This window comes from Eleutherodactylus coqui, chromosome 2 (genome assembly GCF_035609145.1).
Source record: "Eleutherodactylus coqui strain aEleCoq1 chromosome 2, aEleCoq1.hap1, whole genome shotgun sequence".
NCBI lineage: Eukaryota > Metazoa > Chordata > Amphibia > Anura > Eleutherodactylidae > Eleutherodactylus > Eleutherodactylus coqui.
In genome coordinates, this window is record NC_089838.1 from 345,845,393 (window position 1) to 345,871,529 (window position 26,137).

Sequence of the window (26,137 nt, forward strand, 5' to 3'; positions counted from 1 at the left end):
ATGAAGCGGGCTTTATTGGACCATTTAAACTCCATGCTACAGACAACAGTTAGATCCTGCCCGATCCTTCTGCTGGCCCCACTTCACACAGGCTGCCAGGATCTCAACACCCCGTGTCCCCGAAATTCTGTACATTCCCACCAGCTTCCTGAGGCGTCCCCATGCCGGCCACGCACCATATTCCGCATGGTCTTCGGTTGTTGACATGTAGAGTGTTGCGCCATTCCCAGCAGCTCTTCTAGTCATCCGGCGGGCGGCACCTCTACCACTTCAATCCTCCGGCGGCCATTTTCCTTTCTCTGTCACAATTGTACGCGTTTTGCTCCACCTTTATTCCTTTTCCACATTGCACACATTTAATACATCTTCCCATCACACATCGACATATACAACGGCGAAAGCCCGGACTAAGGGACTGCCGGACTACAGGAATACACAACACCGCGAAGCCAGAGGAGCTAGGAGGGTCAAACGGCAAGTGGGCCACAACCACTCTGTAGGTCATAGTCACAACTTTACTAGTCAATGCCAGGAGCAAAAGTAAGTGACCCCCTATGTAATGTAACTGATAACACACAGCTGTACCGCCCATCATCCACAGTACAGGAGGAAAGTAAGTGACCCCCTATGTAATGTAACTAATAACACACAGCTGTACCGCCCATCATCCACAGTACAGGAGGAAAGTAAGTGACCCCCTATGTAATGTAACTAATAACACACAGCTGTACCGCCCATCATCCACAGTACAGGAGGAAAGTAAGTGACCCCCTATGTAATGTAACTAATAACACACAGCTGTACCGCCCATCATCCACAGTACAGGAGGAAAGTAAGTGACCCCCTATGTAATGTAACTAATAACACACAGCTGTACCGCCCATCATCCACAGTACAGGGGGAAAGTAAGTGACCCCCTATGTAATGTAACTAATAACACACAGCTGTACCGCCCATCATCCACAGTACAGGAGGAAAGTAAGTGACCCCCTATGTAATGTAACTAATAACACACAGCTGTACCGCCCATCATCCACAGTACAGGAGGAAAGTAAGTGACCCCCTATGTAATGTAACTAACACACAGCTGTACCGCCCATCATCCACAGTACAGGGGGAAAGTAAGTGACCCCCTATGTAATGTAACTAATACCACACAGCTGTACCGCCCATCATCCACAGTACAGGGGGAAAGTAAGTGACCCCTTATGTAATGTAACAAATAACACACAGCTGTACCGCCCATCATCCACAGTACAGGGGGAAAGTAAGTGACCCCCTATGTAATGTAACTAATAACAAACAGCTGTACCACCCATCCCCCACAGTACAGGAGGAAAGTAAGTGACCCCCTATGTAATGTAACTAATAACACACAGCTGTACTGCCCATCATCCACAGTGCAGGAGGAAAGTAAGTGACCCCCTATGTAATGTAACTAACAACACACAGCTGTACCACCCATCATCCACAGTACAGGGGGAAAGTAAGTGACCCCCTATGTAATGTAACTAATAACACAGCTGTACCACCCATCATCCACAGTACAGGAGGAAAGTAAGTGACCCCCTATGTAATGTAACTAATAACACACAGCTGTACCGCCCATCATCCACAGTACAGGAGGAAAGTAAGTGACCCCCTATGTAATGTAACCAATAACACAGCTGTACCGCCCGACATCCACAGTACAGGAGGAAAGTAAGTGACCCCCTATGTAATGTAACTAATAACACACAGCTGTACCGCCCATCATCCACAGTACAGGAGGAAAGTAAGTGACCCCCTATGTAATGTAACTAATAACACCCATCTGTACCGCCCATCATCCACAGTACAGGAGGAAAGTAAGTGACCCCCTATGTAATGTAACTAATAACAAACAGCTGTACCACCCATCCCCCACAGTACAGGAGGAAAGTAAGTGACCCCCTATGTAATGTAACTAATAACACACAGCTGTACCGCCCATCATCCACAGTGCAGGAGGAAAGTAAGTGACCCCCTATGTAATGTAACTAACAACACACAGCTGTACCACCCATCATCCACAGTACAGGGGGAAAGTAAGTGACCCCCTATGTAATGTAACTAATAACACAGCTGTACCACCCATCATCCACAGTACAGGGGGAAAGTAAGTGACCCCCTATGTAATGTAACTAATAACACACAGCTGTACCGCCCATCATCCACAGTACAGGAGGAAAGTAAGTGACCCCCTATGTAATGTAACTAATAACACACAGCTGTACCGCCCATCATCCACAGTACAGGAGGAAAGTAAGTGACCCCCTATGTAATGTAACTAATAACACACAGCTGTACCGCCCATCATCCACAGTACAGGAGGAAAGTAAGTGACCCCCTATGTAATGTAACTAATAACACACTGCTGTACCGCCCATCATCCACAGTACAGGAGGAAAGTAAGTGACCCCCTATGTAATGTAACTAATAACACACAGCTGTACCGCCCATCATCCACAGTACAGGAGGAAAGTAAGTGACCCCCTATGTAATGTAACCAATAACACAGCTGTACCGCCCGACATCCACAGTACAGGAGGAAAGTAAGTGACCCCCTATGTAATGTAACTAATAACACCCATCTGTACCGCCCATCATCCACAGTACAGGTGGAAAGTAAGTGACCCCCTATGTAATGTAACTAATAACACACAGCTGTACCGCCCATCATCCACAGTACAGGAGGAAAGTAAGTGACCCCCTATGTAATGTAACTAATAACACACAGCTGTACTGCCCATCATCCACAGTACAGGGGGAAAGTAAGTGACCCCCTATGTAATGTAACTAATAACAAACAGCTGTACCACCCATCCCCCACAGTACAGGAGGAAAGTAAGTGACCCCCTATGTAATGTAACTAATAACACACAGCTGTACCGCCCATCATCCACAGTGCAGGAGGAAAGTAAGTGACCCCCTATGTAATGTAACTAACAACACACAGCTGTACCGCCCATCATCCACAGTACAGGGGGAAAGTAAGTGACCCCCTATGTAATGTAACTAATAACACAGCTGTACCACCCATCATCCACAGTACAGGGGGAAAGTAAGTGACCCCCTATGTAATGTAACTAATAACACACAGCTGTACCGCCCATCATCCACAGTACAGGAGGAAAGTAAATGACCCCCTATGTAATGTAACTAATAACACACAGCTGTACCGCCCATCATCCACAGTACAGGAGGAAAGTAAGTGACCCCCTATGTAATGTAACTAATAACACACAGCTGTACCGCCCATCATCCACAGTACAGGAGGAAAGTAAGTGACCCCCTATGTAATGTAACTAATAACACACAGCTGTACCGCCCATCATCCACAGTACAGGAGGAAAGTAAGTGACCCCCTATGTAATGTAACTAATAACACACAGCTGTACCGCCCATCATCCACAGTACAGGAGGAAAGTAAGTGACCCCCTATGTAATGTAACCAATAACACAGCTGTACCGCCCGACATCCACAGTACAGGAGGAAAGTAAGTGACCCCCTATGTAATGTAACTAATAACACCCATCTGTACCGCCCATCATCCACAGTACAGGTGGAAAGTAAGTGACCCCCTATGTAATGTAACTAATAACACACAGCTGTACCGCCCATCATCCACAGTACAGGAGGAAAGTAAGTGACCCCCTATGTAATGTAACTAATAACACACAGCTGTACTGCCCATCATCCACAGTACAGGGGGAAAGTAAGTGACCCCCTATGTAATGTAACTAATAACACACAGCTGTACCGCCCATCATCCACAGTACAGGAGGAAAGTAAGTGACCCCCTATGTAATGTAACTAATAACACAGCTGTACCGCCCATCATCCACAGTACAGGAGGAAAGTAAGTGACCCCCTATGTAATGTAACTAATAACACAGCTGTACCGCCCGACATCCACAGTACAGGAGGAAAGTAAGTGACCCCCTATGTAATGTAACTAATAACACACAGCTGTACCGCCCATGATCCACAATACAGGAGGAAAGTAAGTGACCCCCTATGTCATGTAACTAATAACACACAGCTGTACCGCCCATCATCCACAGTACAGGAGGAAAGTAAGTGACCCCCTATGTCATGTAACTAATAACACACAGCTGTACCGCCCATCATCCACAGTACAGGAGGAAAGTAAGTGACCCCCTATGTAATGTAACTAATAACACACAGCTGTACCGCCCATCATCCACAGTACAGGAGGAAAGTAAGTGACCCCCTATGTAATGTAACTAATAACACACAGCTGTACCGCCCATCATCCACAGTACAGGGGGAAAGTAAGTGACCCCCTATGTCATGTAACTAATAACACACAGCTGTACCGCCCATCATCTACAGTACAGGGGGAAAGTAAGTGACCCCCTATGTAATGTATCTAATAACACACAGCTGTACCGCCCATCATCCACAGTACAGGAGGAAAGTAAGTGACCCCCCTATGTAATGTAACTAATAACACAGCTGTACCGCCCATCATCCACAGTGCAGGAGGAAAGTAAGTGACCCCCTATGTAATGTAATAACAACACACAGCTGTGCCGCCCCTCATCCACAGTACAGGAGGAAAGTAAGTGACCCCCTATGTAATGTAACTAATAACACAGCTGTACCGCCCATCATCTACAGTACAGGAGGAAAGTAAGTGACCCCCTATGTAATGTAACTAATAACACACAGCTGTACCGCCCATCATCCACAGTACAGGAGGAAAGTAAGTGACCCCCTATGTAATGTAACTAATAACACACAGCTGTACCGCCCATCATCCACCGTGCAGGAGGAAAGTAAGTGACCCCCTATGTAATGTAACTAATAACACACAGCTGTACCACCCATCATCCACAGTACAGGAGGAAAGTAAGTGACCCCCTATGTAATGTAACTAATAACACACAGCTGTATTGCCCATCATCCACAGTACAGGGGGAAAGTAAGTGACCCCCTATGTAATGTAACTAATGACACACAGCTGTACCGCCCATCATCCACAGTACAGGAGGAAAGTAAGTGACCCCCTATGTAATGTAACTAATAACACACAGCTGTACCGCCCATCATCCACAGTACAGGAGGAAAGTAAGTGACCCCCTATGTAATATAACTAATAACACACAGCTGTACCGCCCATCATCCACAGTACAGGGGGAAAGTAAGTGACCCCCTATGTAATATAACTAATAACACACAGCTGTACCGCCCATCATCCACAGTACAGGAGGAAAGTAAGTGACCCCCTATGTAATGTAACTAATAACACACAGCTGTACCGCCCATCATCCAAAGTACAGGAGGAAAGTAAGTGACCCCCTATGTCATGTAACTAATAACACACAGCTGTACCACCCATCATCCACAGTGCAGGAGGAAAGTAAGTGACCCCCTATGTAATGTAACTAATAACACACAGCTGTACCGCCCATCATCCACCATACAGGAGGAAAGTAAGTGACCCCCTATGTAATGTAACTAATAACACACAGCTGTACCGCCCATCATCCACAGTACAGGAGGAAAGTAAGTGACCCCCTATGTAATGTAACTAATAACACAGAGCTGTAACGCCCATCATCCACAGTGCAGGAGGAAAGTAAGTGACCCCCTATGTAATGTAACTAATAACACACAGCTGTACCGCCCATCATCCACAGTACAGGAGGAAAGTAAGTGACCCCCTATGTAATGTAACTAATAACACAGAGCTGTACCGCCCATCATCCACAGAACAGGAGAAAAGTAAGTGACCCCCTATGTAATGTAACTAATAACACAGCTGTACCGCCCATCATCCACAGTGCAGGAGGAAAGTAAGTGACCCCCTATGTAATGTAACTAATAACACACAGCTGTACCACCCATCATCCACAGTACAGGAGGAAAGTAAGTGACCCCCTATGTAATGTAACTAATAACACAGCTGTACCGCCCATCATCCACAGTACAGGAGGAAAGTAAGTGACCCCCTATGTAATGTAACTAATAACACACAGCTGTACCGCCCATCATCCACAGTACAGGAGGAAAGTAAGTGACCCCCTATGTAATGTAACCAATAACACAGCTGTACCGCCCGACATCCACAGTACAGGAGGAAAGTAAGTGACCCCCTATGTAATGTAACTAATAACACACAGCTGTACCGCCCATCATCCACAGTACAGGAGGAAAGTAAGTGACCCCCTATGTAATGTAACTAATAACACCCATCTGTACCGCCCATCATCCACAGTACAGGGGGAAAGTAAGTGACCCCCTATGTAATGTAACTAATAACACACAGCTGTACCGCCCATCATCCACAGTACAGGAGGAAAGTAAGTGACCCCCTATGTAATGTAACTAATAACAAACAGCTGTACTACCCATCCCCCACAGTACAGGAGGAAAGTAAGTGACCCCCTATGTAATGTAACTAATAACACACAGCTGTACCGCCCATCATCCACAGTGCAGGAGGAAAGTAAGTGACCCCCTATGTAATGTAACTAATAACAAACAGCTGTACTACCCATCCCCCACAGTACAGGAGGAAAGTAAGTGACCCCCTATGTAATGTAACTAATAACACACAGCTGTACCGCCCATCATCCACAGTGCAGGAGGAAAGTAAGTGACCCCCTATGTAATGTAACTAACAACACACAGCTGTACCACCCATCATCCACAGTACAGGGGGAAAGTAAGTGACCCCCTATGTAATGTAACTAATAACACAGCTGTACCACCCATCATCCACAGTACAGGAGGAAAGTAAGTGACCCCCTATGTAATGTAACTAATAACACACAGCTGTACCGCCCATCATCCACAGTACAGGAGGAAAGTAAGTGACCCCCTATGTAATGTAACTAATAACACACAGCTGTACCGCCCATCATCCACAGTACAGGAGGAAAGTAAGTGACCCCCTATGTAATGTAACTAATAACACACAGCTGTACCGCCCATCATCCACAGTGCAGGAGGAAAGTAAGTGACCCCCTATGTAATGTAACTAATAACACAGCTGTACCACCCATCATCCACAGTACAGGGGGAAAGTAAGTGACCCCCGTATGTAATGTAACTAATAACACACAGCTGTACCGCCCATCATCCACAGTGCAGGGGGAAAGTAAGTGACCCCCTATGTAATGTAACTAATAACACACAGCTCTACCACCCATCATCCACAGTACAGGGGGAAAGTAAGTGACCCCCTATGTAATGTAACTAATAACACACAGCTGTACCGCCCATCATCCACAGTGCAGGGGGAAAGTAAGTGACCCCCTATGTAATGTAACTAATAACACACAGCTGTACCGCCCATCATCCATAGTGCAGGGGGAAAGTAAGTGACCCCCTATGTAATGTAACTAATAACACACAGCTCTACCACCCATCATCCACAGTACAGGGGGAAAGTAAGTGACCCCCTATGTAATGTAACTAATAACACACAGCTGTACCGCCCATCATCCACAGCACAGGAGGAAAGTAAGTGACCCCCTATGTAATGTAACTAATAACATATCTGTACCGCCCATCATCCACAGTACAGGAGGAAAGTAAGTGACCCCCTATGTAATATAACTAATAACACAGCTGTACCGCCCATCATCCACAGTACAGGGGGAAAGTAAGTGACCCCCTATGTAATGTAACTAATAACACAGCTGTACCGCCCATCATCCACAGTACAGGGGGAAAGTAAGTGACCCCCTATGTAATGTAACTAATAACAAACAGCTGTGCCGCCCATCATCCACAGTGCAGGAGGAAAGTAAGTGACCCCCTATGTAATGTAACTAACAACACACAGCTGTACCACCCATCATCCACAGTACAGGGGGAAAGTAAGTGACCCCCTATGTAATGTAACTAATAACACAGCTGTACCACCCATCATCCACAGTACAGCGGGAAAGTAAGTGACCCCCTATGTAATGTAACTAATAACACAGCTGTACCGCCCATCATCCACAGTACAGGGGGAAAGTAAGTGACCCCCGTATGTAATGTAACTAATAACACACAGCTGTACCGCCCATCATCCACAGTGCAGGAGGAAAGTAAGTGACCCCCTATGTAATGTAACTAACAACACACAGCTGTACCACCCATCATCCACAGTACAGAGGGAAAGTAAGTGACCCCCTATGTAATGTAACTAATAACACAGCTGTACCACCCATCATCCACAGTACAGGGGGAAAGTAAGTGACCCCCTATGTAATGTAACTAATAACACACAGCTGTACCACCCATCATCCACAGTACAGGAGGAAAGTAAGTGACCCCCTATGTAATGTAACTAATAACACACAGCTGTACCGCCCATCATCCACAGCACAGGAGGAAAGTAAGTGACCCCCTATGTAATGTAACTAATAACACACAGCTGTACCGCCCATCATCCACCGTACAGGAGGAAAGTAAGTGACCCCCTATGTAATGTAACTAATAACATATCTGTATCGCCCATCATCCACAGTACAGGAGGAAAGTAAGTGACCCCCTATGTAATGTAACTAATAACACAGCTGTACCGCCCATCATCCACAGTACAGGGGGAAAGTAAGTGACCCCCTATGTAATGTAACTAATAACAAACAGCTGTGCCGCCCATCATCCACAGTGCAGGAGGAAAGTAAGTGACCCCCTATGTAATGTAACTAACAACACACAGCTGTACCACCCATCATCCACAGTACAGGGGGAAAGTAAGTGACCCCCTATGTAATGTAACTAATAACACAGCTGTACCACCCATCATCCACAGTACAGGGGGAAAGTAAGTGACCCCCTATGTAATGTAACCAATAACACAGCTGTACCGCCCATCATCCACAGTACAGGAGGAAAGTAAGTGACCCCCTATGTAATGTAACTAATAACACACAGCTGTACCGCCCATCATCCACAGTACAGGAGGAAAGTAAGTGACCCCCTATGTAATGTAACTAATAACACCCATCTGTACCGCCCATCATCCACAGTACAGGAGGAAAGTAAGTGACCGCCTATGTGATGTAACTAATAACACACAGCTGTACCGCCCATCATCCACAGTACAGGAGGAAAGTAAGTGACCCCCTATGTAATGTAACTAATAACACACAGCTGTACTGCCCATCATCCACAGTACAGGGGGAAAGTAAGTGACCCCCTATGTAATGTAACTAATAACACACAGCTGTACCGCCCATCATCCACAGTACAGGAGGAAAGTAAGTGACCCCCTATGTAATGTAACTAATAACACAGCTGTACCGCCCATCATCCACAGTACAGGAGGAAAGTAAGTGACCCCCTATGTAATGTAACTAATAACACAGCTGTACCGCCCGACATCCACAGTACAGGAGGAAAGTAAGTGACCCCCTATGTAATGTAACTAATAACACACAGCTGTACCGCCCATGATCCAAAATACAGGAGGAAAGTAAGTGACCCCCTATGTCATGTAACTAATAACACACAGCTGTACCGCCCATCATCCACAGTACAGGAGGAAAGTAAGTGACCCCCTATGTAATGTAACTAATAACACACAGCTGTACCGCCCATCATCCACAGTACAGGAGGAAAGGAAGTGACCCCCTATGTAATGTAACTAATAGCACACAGCTGTACCGCCCATCATCCACAGTACAGGGGGAAAGTAAGTGACCCCCTATGTCATGTAACTAATAACACACAGCTGTACCGCCCATCATCTACAGTACAGGGGGAAAGTAAGTGACCCCCTATGTAATGTATTTAATAACACACAGCTGTACCGCCCATCATCCACAGTACAGGAGGAAAGTAAGTGACCCCCCTATGTAATGTAACTAATAACACAGCTGTACCGCCCATCATCCACAGTGCAGGAGGAAAGTAAGTGACCCCCTATGTAATGTAATAACAACACACAGCTGTGCCGCCCCTCATCCACAGTACAGGAGGAAAGTAAGTGACCCCCTATGTAATGTAACTAATAACACACAGCTGTACCACCCATCATCCACAGTACAGGAGGAAAGTAAGTGACCCCCTATGTAATGTAACTAATAACACAGCTGTACGGCCCATCATCCACAGTACAGGAGGAAAGTAAGTGACCCCCTATGTAATGTAACTAATAACACAGCTGTACCGCCCATCATCTACAGTACAGGAGGAAAGTAAGTGACCCCCTATGTAATGTAACTAATAACACACAGCTGTACCGCCCATCATCCACAGTACAGGAGGAAAGTAAGTGACCCCCTATGTAATGTAACTAATAACACACAGCTGTATTGCCCATCATCCACAGTACAGGGGGAAAGTAAGTGACCCCCTATGTAATGTAACTAATGACACACAGCTGTACCGCCCATCATCCACAGTACAGGAGGAAAGTAAGTGACCCCCTATGTAATGTAACTAATAACATACAGCTGTACCGCCCATCATCCACAGTACAGGAGGAAAGTAAGTGACCCCCTATGTAATGTAACTAATAACACACAGCTGTACCGCCCATCATCCACAGTACAGGGGGAAAGTAAGTGACCCCCTACGTAATATAACTAATAACACACAGCTGTACCGCCCATCATCCACAGTACAGGAGGAAAGTAAGTGACCCCCTATGTAATGTAACTAATAACACACAGCTGTACCGCCCATCATCCAAAGTACAGGAGGAAAGTAAGTGACCCCCTATGTCATGTAACTAATAACACACAGCTGTACCACCCATCATCCACAGTGCAGGAGGAAAGTAAGTGACCCCCTATGTAATGTAACTAATGACACACAGCTGTACCGCCCATCATCCACAGTACAGGAGGAAAGTAAGTGACCCCCTATGTAATGTAACTAATAACACACAGCTGTACCGCCCATCATCCACAGTACAGGAGGAAAGTAAGTGACCCCCTATGTAATGTAACTAATAACACAGAGCTGTAACGCCCATCATCCACAGTGCAGGAGGAAAGTAAGTGACCCCCTATGTAATGTAACTAATAACACACAGCTGTACCGCCCATCATCCACAGTACAGGAGGAAAGTAAGTGACCCCCTATGTAATGTAACTAATAACACAGAGCTGTACCGCCCATCATCCACAGAACAGGAGAAAAGTAAGTGACCCCCTATGTAATGTAACTAATAACACAGCTGTACCGCCCATCATCCACAGTGCAGGAGGAAAGTAAGTGACCCCCTATGTAATGTAACTAATAACACACAGCTGTACCACCCATCATCCACAGTACAGGAGGAAAGTAAGTGACCCCCTGTGTAATGTAACTAATAACACAGCTGTACCGCCCATCATCCACAGTACAGGAGGAAAGTAAGTGACCCCCTATGTAATGTAACTAATAACACACAGCTGTACCACCCATCATCCACAGTACAGGAGGAAAGTAAGTGACCCCCTATGTAATGTAACTAATAACACACAGCTGTACCGCCCATCATCCACAGTACAGGGGGAAAGTAAGTGACCCCTTATGTAATGTAACTAATAACACAGCTGTACCGCCCATCATCCACAGTGCAGGAGGAAAGTAAGTGACCCCGTATGTAATGTAACTAATAACACACAGCTGTACCGCCCATCATCCACAGTGCAGGGGGAAAGTAAGTGACCCCCTATGTAATGTAACTAATAACACACAGCTCTACCACCCATCATCCACAGTACAGGGGGAAAGTAAGTGACCCCCTATGTAATGTAACTAATAACACACAGCTGTACCGCCCATCATCCACAGTGCAGGGGGAAAGTAAGTGACCCCCTATGTAATGTAACTAATAACACACAGCTGTACCGCCCATCATCCACAGTGCAGGGGGAATGTAAGTGACCCCCTATGTAATGTAACTAATAACACACAGCTGTACTACCCATCATCCACAGTACAGGGGGAAAGTAAGTGACCCCCTATGTAATGTAACTAATAACACACAGCTGTACCGCCCATCATCCACAGTACAGGAGGAAAGTAAGTGACCCCCTATGTAATGTAACTAATAACACACAGCTGTACCGCCCATCATCCACAGTACAGGAGGAAAGTAAGTGACCCCCTATGTAATGTAACTAATAACACACAGCTGTACCGCCCATCATCCACAGTACAGGAGGAAAGTAAGTGACCCCCTATGTAATGTAACTAATAACACAGAGCTGTAACGCCCATCATCCACAGTGCAGGAGGAAAGTAAGTGACCCCCTATGTAATGTAACTAATAACACACAGCTGTACCGCCCATCATCCACAGTACAGGAGGAAAGTAAGTGACCCCCTATGTAATGTAACTAATAACACAGAGCTGTACCGTCCATCATCCACAGAACAGGAGAAAAGTAAGTGACCCCCTATGTAATGTAACTAATAACACAGCTGTACCGCCCATCATCCACAGTGCAGGAGGAAAGTAAGTGACCCCCTATGTAATGTAACTAATAACACACAGCTGTACCACCCATCATCCACAGTACAGGAGGAAAGTAAGTGACCCCCTATGTAATGTAACTAATAACACAGCTGTACCGCCCATCATCCACAGTACAGGAGGAAAGTAAGTGACCCCCTATGTAATGTAACTAATAACACACAGCTGTACCGCCCATCATCTACAGTACAGGAGGAAAGTAAGTGACCCCCTATGTAATGTAACTAATAACACACAGCTGTACCGCCCATCATCCACAGTACAGGAGGAAAGTAAGTGACCCCCTATGTAATGTAACTAATAACACACAGCTGTACCGCCCATCATCCACAGTACAGGGGGAAAGTAAGTGACCCCCTATGTAATGTAACTAATAACACACAGCTGTACGGCCCATCCCCCACAGTACAGGGGGAAAGTAAGTGACCCCCTATGTAATGTAACTAATAACACACAGCTGTACCGCCCATCATCCAAAGTACAGGAGGAAAGTAAGTGACCCCCTATGTCATGTAACTAATAACACACAGCTGTACCACCCATCATCCACAGTGCAGGAGGAAAGTAAGTGACCCCCTATGTAATGTAACTAATGACACACAGCTGTACCGCCCATCATCCACAGTACAGGAGGAAAGTAAGTGACCCCCTATGTAATGTAACTAATAACACACAGCTGTACCGCCCATCATCCACAGTACAGGAGGAAAGTAAGTGACCCCCTATGTAATGTAACTAATAACACAGAGCTGTAACGCCCATCATCCACAGTGCAGGAGGAAAGTAAGTGACCCCCTATGTAATGTAACTAATAACACACAGCTGTACCGCCCATCATCCACAGTACAGGAGGAAAGTAAGTGACCCCCTATGTAATGTAACTAATAACACAGAGCTGTACCGCCCATCATCCACAGAACAGGAGAAAAGTAAGTGACCCCCTATGTAATGTAACTAATAACACAGCTGTACCGCCCATCATCCACAGTGCAGGAGGAAAGTAAGTGACCCCCTATGTAATGTAACTAATAACACACAGCTGTACCACCCATCATCCACAGTACAGGAGGAAAGTAAGTGACCCCCTGTGTAATGTAACTAATAACACAGCTGTACCGCCCATCATCCACAGTACAGGAGGAAAGTAAGTGACCCCCTATGTAATGTAACTAATAACACACAGCTGTACCACCCATCATCCACAGTACAGGAGGAAAGTAAGTGACCCCCTATGTAATGTAACTAATAACACACAGCTGTACCGCCCATCATCCACAGTACAGGGGGAAAGTAAGTGACCCCTTATGTAATGTAACTAATAACACAGCTGTACCGCCCATCATCCACAGTGCAGGAGGAAAGTAAGTGACCCCGTATGTAATGTAACTAATAACACACAGCTGTACCGCCCATCATCCACAGTGCAGGGGGAAAGTAAGTGACCCCCTATGTAATGTAACTAATAACACACAGCTCTACCACCCATCATCCACAGTACAGGGGGAAAGTAAGTGACCCCCTATGTAATGTAACTAATAACACACAGCTGTACCGCCCATCATCCACAGTGCAGGGGGAAAGTAAGTGACCCCCTATGTAATGTAACTAATAACACACAGCTGTACCGCCCATCATCCACAGTGCAGGGGGAATGTAAGTGACCCCCTATGTAATGTAACTAATAACACACAGCTGTACTACCCATCATCCACAGTACAGGGGGAAAGTAAGTGACCCCCTATGTAATGTAACTAATAACACACAGCTGTACCGCCCATCATCCACAGTACAGGAGGAAAGTAAGTGACCCCCTATGTAATGTAACTAATAACACACAGCTGTACCGCCCATCATCCACAGTACAGGAGGAAAGTAAGTGACCCCCTATGTAATGTAACTAATAACACACAGCTGTACCGCCCATCATCCACAGTACAGGAGGAAAGTAAGTGACCCCCTATGTAATGTAACTAATAACACAGAGCTGTAACGCCCATCATCCACAGTGCAGGAGGAAAGTAAGTGACCCCCTATGTAATGTAACTAATAACACACAGCTGTACCGCCCATCATCCACAGTACAGGAGGAAAGTAAGTGACCCCCTATGTAATGTAACTAATAACACAGAGCTGTACCGTCCATCATCCACAGAACAGGAGAAAAGTAAGTGACCCCCTATGTAATGTAACTAATAACACAGCTGTACCGCCCATCATCCACAGTGCAGGAGGAAAGTAAGTGACCCCCTATGTAATGTAACTAATAACACACAGCTGTACCACCCATCATCCACAGTACAGGAGGAAAGTAAGTGACCCCCTATGTAATGTAACTAATAACACAGCTGTACCGCCCATCATCCACAGTACAGGAGGAAAGTAAGTGACCCCCTATGTAATGTAACTAATAACACACAGCTGTACCGCCCATCATCTACAGTACAGGAGGAAAGTAAGTGACCCCCTATGTAATGTAACTAATAACACACAGCTGTACCGCCCATCATCCACAGTACAGGAGGAAAGTAAGTGACCCCCTATGTAATGTAACTAATAACACACAGCTGTACCGCCCATCATCCACAGTACAGGGGGAAAGTAAGTGACCCCCTATGTAATGTAACTAATAACACACAGCTGTACGGCCCATCCCCCACAGTACAGGGGGAAAGTAAGTGACCCCCTATGTAATGTAACTAATAACACACTGCTGTACCGCCCATCATCCACAGTACAGGAGGAAAGTAAGTGACCCCCTATGTAATGTAACTAATAACACACAGCTGTACCACCCATCATCCACAGTGCAGGAGGAAAGTAAGTGACCCCCTATGTCATGTAACTAATAACACACAGCTGTACCGCCCATCATCCACAGTACAGGAGGAAAGTAAGTGACCCCCTATGTAACTAATAACACAGCTGTACCGCCCATCATCCACCGTACAGGAGGAAAGTAAGTGACCCCCTATGTAATGTAACTAATAACACACAGCTGTACCGCCCATCATCCACAGTACAGGGGGAAAGTAAGTGACCCCTTTTGTAATGTAACTAATAACACACAGCTGTGCCGCCCATCATCCACAGTGCAGGAGGAAAGTAAGTGACCCCCTATGTAATGTAATAACAACACACAGCTGTACCGCCCCTCTTCCACAGTACAGGAGGAAAGTAAGTGACCCCCTATGTAATGTAACTAATAACACACAGCTGTACTGCCCATCATCCACAGTACAGGAGGAAAGTAAGTGACCCCCTATATAATGTAACTAATAACACACAGCTGTACCGCCCATCATCCACAGTACAGGAGGAAAGTAAGTGACCCCCTATGTAATGTAATAACAACACACAGCTGTACTGCCCATCATCCACAGTACAGGAGGAAAGTAAGTGACCCCCTATGTAATGTAACTAATAACACAGCTGTACCGCCCATCATCCACAGTACAGGAGGAAAGTAAGTGACCCCCTATGTAATGTAATAACAACACACAGCTGTACCGCCCATCATCCACAGTACAGGAGGAAAGTAAGTGACCCCCTATGTAATGTAACTAATAACACACAGCTGTATCGCCCATCCCCCACAGTACAGGGGGAAAGTAAGTGACCCCCTATGTAATGTAACTAATAACACACAGCTGTACCGCCCATCATCCACAGTACAGGAGGAAAGTAAGTGACCCCCTATGTAATGTAACTAATAACACACAGCTGTACCGCCCATCATGCACAGTGCAGGAGGAAAGTAAGTGACCCCCTATGTAATGTAACTAATAACACAACTGTACCGCCCATCATCCACAGTGCAGGAGGAAAGTAAGTGACCCCCTATGTAATGTAACTAATAACACAGCTGTACCGCCCATCATCCACAGTGCAGGAGGAAAGTAAGTGACCCCCTATGTAATGTAATAACAACACACAGCTGTACCGCCCATCATCCACAGTACAGGAGGAAAGTAAGTGACCCCCTATGTAATGTAACTAACACACAGCTGTACCGCCCATCATCCACAGTGCAGGAGGAAAGTAAGTGACCCCCTATGTAATGTAACTAATACCACACAGCTGTACCGCCCATCATCCACAGTACAGGAGCAAAGTAAGTGACCCCCTATGTAATGTAACTAACAACACACAGCTGTACCGCCCATCATCCACAGTACAGGAGGAAAGTAAGTGACCCCCTATGTAATGTAACTAATAACACACAGCTGTACCGCCCATCATCCACAGTACAGGGGGAAAGTAAGTGACCCCCTATGTAATGTAACTAATAACACACAGCTGTACCGCCCATCATCCACAGTACAGGGGGAAAGTAAGTGACCCCCTATGTAATGTAACTAATAACACACAGCTGTACCGCCCATCATCCACAGTACAGGAGGAAAGTAAGTGACCCCCTATGTAATGTAACTAATAACACACAGCTGTACCGCCCATCATCCACAGTACAGGGGGAAAGTAAGTGACCCCCTATGTAATGTAACTAATAACACACAGCTGTACCGCCCATCATCCACAGTACAGGAGGAAAGTAAGTGACCCCCTATGTAATGTAACTAATAACACAGCTGTACCGCCCATCATCCACAGTACAGGGGGAAAGTAAGTGACCCCCTATGTAATGTAACTAATAACACACAGCTGTACCATCCATCATCCACAGTACAGGAGGAAAGTAAGTGACCCCCTATGTAATGTAACTAATAACACACAGCTGTACGGCCCATCATCCACAGTACAGGAGGAAAGTAAGTGACTCCCTATGTAATGTAACTAATACACAGCTGTACCGCCCATCATCCACAGTACAGGAGGAAAGTAAGTGACCCCCTATGTAATGTAACTAATAACACACAGCTGTACCGCTCATCATCCACAGTACAGGAGGAAAGTAAGTGACCCCCTATGTAATGTAACTAATAACACACAGCTGTACCGCCTATCATCCACAGTACAGGAGGAAAGTAAGTGACCCCCTATGTAATGTAACTAATAACACAGCTGTACCGCCCATCATCCACAGTGCAGGAGGAAAGTAAGTGACCCCTATGTAATGTAACTAATAACACACAGCTGTACCACCCATCATCTACAGTACAGGAGGAAAGTAAGTGACCCCCTATGTAATGTAACTAATAACACACAGCTGTACCGCCCATCATCCACAGTACAGGAGGAAAGTAAGTGACCCCCTATGTAATGTAACTAATAACACACAGCTGTACCGCCCATCATCCACAGTACAGGGGGAAAGTAAGTGACCCCCTATGTAATGTAACTAATAACAAACAGCTGTGCCGCCCATCATCCACAGTGCAGGAGGAAAGTAAGTGACCCCCTATGTAATGTAACTAATAACACAGCTATACCACCCATCATCCACAGTACAGGGGGAAAGTAAGTGACCCCCTATGTAATGTAACTAATAACACAGCTGTACCACCCATCATCCACAGTACAGGGGGAAAGTAAGTGACCCCCTATGTAATGTAACTAATAACACACAGCTGTACCGCCCATCATCTACAGTACAGGAGGAAAGTAAGTGACCCCCTATGTAATGTAACTAATAACACACAGCTGTACCGCCCATCATCCACAGTACAGGGGGAAAGTAAGTGACCCCCTATGTAATGTAACTAATAACACACAGCTGTACCGCCCATCATCCACAGTACAGGAGGAAAGTAAGTGACCCCCTATGTAATGTAACCAATAACACAGCTGTACCGCCCATCATCCACAGTACAGGAGGAAAGTAAGTGACCCCCTATGTAATGTAACTAATAACACAGCTGTACCACCCATCATCCACAGTACAGGGGGAAAGTAAGTGACCCCCTATGTAATGTAACTAATAACACACAGCTGTACCGCCCGACATCCACAGTACAGGAGGAAAGTAAGTGACCCCCTATGTAATGTAACTAATAACACACAGCTGTACCACCCATCATCCACAGTACAGGAGGAAAGTAAGTGACCCCCTATGTAATGTAATAACAACACACAGCTGTACTGCCCATCATCCACAGTACAGGAGGAAAGTAAGTGACCCCCTATGTAATGTAACTAATAACACAGCTGTACCGCCCATCATCCACAGTACAGGAGGAAAGTAAGTGACCCCCTATGTAATGTAATAACAACACACAGCTGTACCGCCCATCATCCACAGTACAGGAGGAAAGTAAGTGACCCCCTATGTAATGTAACTAATAACACAGCTATACCACCCATCATCCACAGTACAGGGGGAAAGTAAGTGACCCCCTATGTAATGTAACTAATAACACAGCTGTACCACCCATCATCCACAGTACAGGGGGAAAGTAAGTGACCCCCTATGTAATGTAACTAATAACACACAGCTGTACCGCCCATCATCTACAGTACAGGAGGAAAGTAAGTGACCCCCTATGTAATGTAACTAATAACACACAGCTGTACCGCCCATCATCCACAGTACAGGGGGAAAGTAAGTGACCCCCTATGTAATGTAACTAATAACACACAGCTGTACCGCCCATCATCCACAGTACAGGAGGAAAGTAAGTGACCCCCTATGTAATGTAACCAATAACACAGCTGTACCGCCCATCATCCACAGTACAGGAGGAAAGTAAGTGACCCCCTATGTAATGTAACTAATAACACAGCTGTACCACCCATCATCCACAGTACAGGGGGAAAGTAAGTGACCCCCTATGTAATGTAACTAATAACACACAGCTGTACCGCCCGACATCCACAGTACAGGAGGAAAGTAAGTGACCCCCTATGTAATGTAACTAATAACACACAGCTGTACCACCCATCATCCACAGTACAGGAGGAAAGTAAGTGACCCCCTATGTAATGTAATAACAACACACAGCTGTACTGCCCATCATCCACAGTACAGGAGGAAAGTAAGTGACCCCCTATGTAATGTAACTAATAACACAGCTGTACCGCCCATCATCCACAGTACAGGAGGAAAGTAAGTGACCCCCTATGTAATGTAACTAATAACACACAGCTGTATCGCCCATCCCCCACAGTACAGGGGGAAAGTAAGTGACCCCCTATGTAATGTAACTAATAACACACAGCTGTACCGCCCATCATCCACAGTACAGGAGGAAAGTAAGTGACCCCCTATGTAATGTAACTAATAACACACAGCTGTACCGCCCATCATGCACAGTGCAGGAGGAAAGTAAGTGACCCCCTATGTAATGTAACTAATAACACAACTGTACCGCCCATCATCCACAGTGCAGGAGGAAAGTAAGTGACCCCCTATGTAATGTAACTAATAACACAGCTGTACCGCCCATCATCCACAGTGCAGGAGGAAAGTAAGTGACCCCCTATGTAATGTAATAACAACACACAGCTGTACCGCCCATCATCCACAGTACAGGAGGAAAGTAAGTGACCCCCTATGTAATGTAACTAACACACAGCTGTACCGCCCATCATCCACAGTGCAGGAGGAAAGTAAGTGACCCCCTATGTAATGTAACTAATACCACACAGCTGTACCGCCCATCATCCACAGTACAGGAGCAAAGTAAGTGACCCCCTATGTAATGTAACTAACAACACACAGCTGTACCGCCCATCATCCACAGTACAGGAGGAAAGTAAGTGACCCCCTATGTAATGTAACTAATAACACACAGCTGTACCGCCCATCATCCACAGTACAGGGGGAAAGTAAGTGACCCCCTATGTAATGTAACTAATAACACACAGCTGTACCGCCCATCATCCACAGTACAGGGGGAAAGTAAGTGACCCCCTATGTAATGTAACTAATAACACACAGCTGTACCGCCCATCATCCACAGTACAGGAGGAAAGTAAGTGACCCCCTATGTAATGTAACTAATAACACAGCTGTACCGCCCATCATCCACAGTACAGGGGGAAAGTAAGTGACCCCCTATGTAATGTAACTAATAACACACAGCTGTACCATCCATCATCCACAGTACAGGAGGAAAGTAAGTGACCCCCTATGTAATGTAACTAATAACACACAGCTGTACGGCCCATCATCCACAGTACAGGAGGAAAGTAAGTGACCCCCTATGTAATGTAACTAATAACACACAGCTGTACCGCCCATCATCCACAGTACAGGAGGAAAGTAAGTGACCCCCTATGTAATGTAACTAATAACACACAGCTGTACCGCTCATCATCCACAGTACAGGAGGAAAGTAAGTGACCCCCTATGTAATGTAACTAATAACACACAGCTGTACCGCCTATCATCCACAGTACAGGAGGAAAGTAAGTGACCCCCTATGTAATGTAACTAATAACACAGCTGTACCGCCCATCATCCACAGTACAGGAGGAAAGTAAGTGACCCCTATGTAATGTAACTAATAACACACAGCTGTACCACCCATCATCTACAGTACAGGAGGAAAGTAAGTGACCCCCTATGTAATGTAACTAATAACACACAGCTGTACCGCCCATCATCCACAGTACAGGAGGAAAGTAAGTGACCCCCTATGTAATGTAACTAATAACACACAGCTGTACCGCCCATCATCCACAGTACAGGGGGAAAGTAAGTGACCCCCTATGTAATGTAACTAATAACAAACAGCTGTGCCGCCCATCATCCACAGTGCAGGAGGAAAGTAAGTGACCCCCTATGTAATGTAACTAATAACACAGCTATACCACCCATCATCCACAGTACAGGGGGAAAGTAAGTGACCCCCTATGTAATGTAACTAATAACACAGCTGTACCACCCATCATCCACAGTACAGGGGGAAAGTAAGTGACCCCCTATGTAATGTAACTAATAACACACAGCTGTACCGCCCATCATCTACAGTACAGGAGGAAAGTAAGTGACCCCCTATGTAATGTAACTAATAACACACAGCTGTACCGCCCATCATCCACAGTACAGGGGGAAAGTAAGTGACCCCCTATGTAATGTAACTAATAACACACAGCTGTACCGCCCATCATCCACAGTACAGGAGGAAAGTAAGTGACCCCCTATGTAATGTAACCAATAACACAGCTGTACCGCCCATCATCCACAGTACAGGAGGAAAGTAAGTGACCCCCTATGTAATGTAACTAATAACACAGCTGTACCACCCATCATCCACAGTACAGGGGGAAAGTAAGTGACCCCCTATGTAATGTAACTAATAACACACAGCTGTACCGCCCGACATCCACAGTACAGGAGGAAAGTAAGTGACCCCCTATGTAATGTAACTAATAACACACAGCTGTACCACCCATCATCCACAGTACAGGAGGAAAGTAAGTGACCCCCTATGTAATGTAACTAATAACACACAGCTGTACCGCCCATCATCCACAGTACAGGAGGAAAGTAGGTGACCCCCTATGTAATGTAACTAATAACACACAGCTGTACCACCCATCATCCACAGTACAGGAGGAAAGTAAGTGACCCCCTATGTAATGTAACTAGTAACGCACAGCTGTACTGCCCATCATCCACAGTACAGGGGGAAAGTAAGTGACCCCCTATGTAATGTAACTAATAACACACAGCTGTACCGCCCATCATCCACAGTACAGGAGGAAAGTAAGTGACCCCCTATGTAATGTAACTAATAACACAGCTGTACCGCCCATCATCCACAGAACAGGAGGAAAGTAAGTGACCCCCTATGTAATGTAACTAATAACACAGCTGTACCGCCCGACATCCACAGTACAGGAGGAAAGTAAGTGACCCCCTATGTAATGTAACTAATAACACACAGCTGTACCGCCCATCATCCACAATACAGGAGGAAAGTAAGTGACCCCCTATGTCATGTAACTAATAACACACAGCTGTACCGCCCATCATCCACAGTACAGGAGGAAAGTAAGTGACCCCCTATGTAATGTAACTAATAACACACAGCTGTACCGCCCATCATCCACAGTACAGGAGGAAAGTAAGTGACCCCCTATGTAATGTAACTAATAACACACAGCTGTACCGCCCATCATCCACAGTACAGGGGGAAAGTAAGTGACCCCCTATGTAATGTAACTAATAACACACAGCTGTACCATCCATCATCCACAGTACAGGAGGAAAGTAAGTGACCCCCTATGTAATGTAACTAATAACACACAGCTGTACGGCCCATCATCCACAGTACAGGAGGAAAGTAAGTGACCCCCTATGTAATGTAACTAATAACACACAGCTGTACCGCCCATCATCCACAGTACAGGAGGAAAGTAAGTGACCCCCTATGTAATGTAACTAATAACACACAGCTGTACCGCTCATCATCCACAGTACAGGAGGAAAGTAAGTGACCCCCTATGTAATGTAACTAATAACACAGCTGTACCGCCCATCATCCACAGTGCAGGAGGAAAGTAAGTGACCCCTATGTAATGTAACTAATAACACACAGCTGTACCACCCATCATCTACAGTACAGGAGGAAAGTAAGTGACCCCCTATGTAATGTAACTAATAACACACAGCTGTACCGCCCATCATCCACAGTACAGGAGGAAAGTAAGTGACCCCCTATGTAATGTAACTAATAACACACAGCTGTACCGCCCATCATCCACAGTACAGGGGGAAAGTAAGTGACCCCCTATGTAATGTAACTAATAACAAACAGCTGTGCCGCCCATCATCCACAGTGCAGGAGGAAAGTAAGTGACCCCCTATGTAATGTAACTAATAACACAGCTATACCACCCATCATCCACAGTACAGGGGGAAAGTAAGTGACCCCCTATGTAATGTAACTAATAACACAGCTGTACCACCCATCATCCACAGTACAGGGGGAAAGTAAGTGACCCCCTATGTAATGTAACTAATAACACACAGCTGTACCGCCCATCATCTACAGTACAGGAGGAAAGTAAGTGACCCCCTATGTAATGTAACTAATAACACACAGCTGTACCGCCCATCATCCACAGTACAGGGGGAAAGTAAGTGACCCCCTATGTAATGTAACTAATAACACACAGCTGTACCGCCCATCATCCACAGTACAGGAGGAAAGTAAGTGACCCCCTATGTAATGTAACCAATAACACACAGCTGTACCGCCCATCATCCACAGTGCAGGAGGAAAGTAAGTGACCCCCTATGTAATGTAACTAATAACACACAGCTGTACCGCCCATCATCCACAGTACAGGAGGAAAGTAAGTGACCCCCTATGTAATGTAACTAATAACACAGCTGTACCACCCATCATCCACAGTACAGGGGGAAAGTAAGTGACCCCCTATGTAATGTAACTAATAACACACAGCTGTACCGCCCGACATCCACAGTACAGGAGGAAAGTAAGTGACCCCCTATGTAATGTAACTAATAACACACAGCTGTACCACCCATCATCCACAGTACAGGAGGAAAGTAAGTGACCCCCTATGTAATGTAACTAATAACACACAGCTGTACTGCCCATCATCCACAGTACAGGGGGAAAGTAAGTGACCCCCTATGTAATGTAACTAATAACACACAGCTGTACCGCCCATCATCCACAGTACAGGAGGAAAGTAAGTGACCCCCTATGTAATGTAACTAATAACACAGCTGTACCGCCCATCATCCACAGTACAGGAGGAAAGTAAGTGACCCCCTATGTAATGTAACTAATAACACAGCTGTACCGCCCGACATCCACAGTACAGGAGGAAAGTAAGTGACCCCCTATGTAATGTAACTAATAACACACAGCTGTACCGCCCATCATCCACAATACAGGAGGAAAGTAAGTGACCCCCTATGTCATGTAACTAATAACACACAGCTGTACCGCCCATCATCCACAGTACAGGAGGAAAGTAAGTGACCCCCTATGTAATGTAACTAAGAACACACAGCTGTACCGCCCATCATCCACAGTACAGGAGGAAAGTAAGTGACCCCCTATGTAATGTAACTAATAACACACAGCTGTACCGCCCATCATCCACAGTACAGGAGGAAAGTAAGTGACCCCCTATGTAATGTAACTAATAACACACAGCTGTACCGCCCATCATCCACAGTACAGGAGGAAAGTAAGTGACCCCCTATGTAATGTAACTAATAACACACAGCTGTACCGCCCATCATCCACAGTGCAGGGGGAAAGTAAGTGACCCCCTATGTAATGTAACTAATAACACACAGCTCTACCACCCATCATCCACAGTACAGGGGGAAAGTAAGTGACCCCCTATGTAATGTAACTAATAACACACAGCTGTGCCGCCCATCATCCACAGTGCAGGAGGAAAGTAAGTGACCCCCTATGTAATGTAACTAATAACACACAGCTGTACCGCCCATCATCCACAGTGCAGGGGGAAAGTAAGTGACCCCCTATGTAATGTAACTAATAACACACAGCTCTACCACCCATCATCCACAGTACAGGGGGAAAGTAAGTGATCCCCTATGTAATGTAACTAATAACACACAGCTGTGCCGCCCATCATCCACAGTACAGGGGGAAAGTAAGTGACCCCCTATGTAATGTAACTAATAACACAGCTGTACCGCCCATCATCCACCGTACAGGAGGAAAGTAAGTGACCCCCTATGTAATGTAACTAATAACACACAGCTGTGCCGCCCATCATCCACAGTACAGGGGGAAAGTAAGTGACCCCCTATGTAATGTAACTAATAACACACAGCTGTGCCGCCAATCATCCACAGTGCAGGAGGAAAGTAAGTGACCCCCTATGTAATGTAATAACAACACACAGCTGTACTGCCCCTCATCCACAGTACAGGAGGAAAGTAAGTGACCCCCTATGTAATGTAACTAATAACACACAGCTGTACTGCCCATCATCCACAGTACAGGAGGAAAGTAAGTGACCCCCTATATAATGTAACTAATAACACACAGCTGTACCGCCCATCATCCACAGTACAGGAGGAAAGTAAGTGACCCCCTATGTAATGTAACTAATAACACACAGCTGTACCGCCCATCATCCACAGTACAGGAGGAAAGTAAGTGACCCCCTATGTAATGTAACTAATAACACACAGCTGTACCGCCCATCATCCACAGTACAGGGGGAAAGTAAGTGACCCCCTATGTAATGTAACTAATAACACACAGCTGTACCACCCATCATCCACAGTGCAGGAGGAAAGTAAGTGACCCCCTATGTAATGTAATAACAACACACAGCTGTACCGCCCATCATCCACAGTGCAGGAGGAAAGTAAGTGACCCCCTATGTAATGTAACTAATAACACAGCTGTACCGCCCATCATCCACAGTGCAGGAGGAAAGTAAGTGACCCCCTATGTAATGTAACTAATAACACACAGCTGTACCGCCCATCATCCACAGTACAGGGGGAAAGTAAGTGACCCCCTATGTAATGTAACTAATAACACAGCTGTACCACCCATCATCCACAGTGCAGGAGGAAAGTAAGTGACCCCCTATGTAATGTAACTAATAACACACAGCTGTAGCGCCCATCATCCACAGTACAGGAGGAAAGTAAGTGACCCCCTATGTAATGTAACTAATAACACACAGCTGTACCGCCCATCATCCACAGTGCAGGAGGAAAGTAAGTGACCCCCTATGTAATGTAATAACAACACACAGCTGTACCGCCCATCATCCACAGTACAGGAGGAAAGTAAGTG

General features: G+C 45.7%; 1 protein-coding gene across 2 annotated transcripts in view; it reads left to right on the top strand.

Moving 5' to 3' along the window:
- Positions 1–26,137, top strand: part of SLC2A4 (solute carrier family 2 member 4) — a 180,152-nt gene that overhangs the window by 77,535 nt on the left and 76,480 nt on the right. The gene's annotated exons all lie outside the window — the stretch shown is intronic.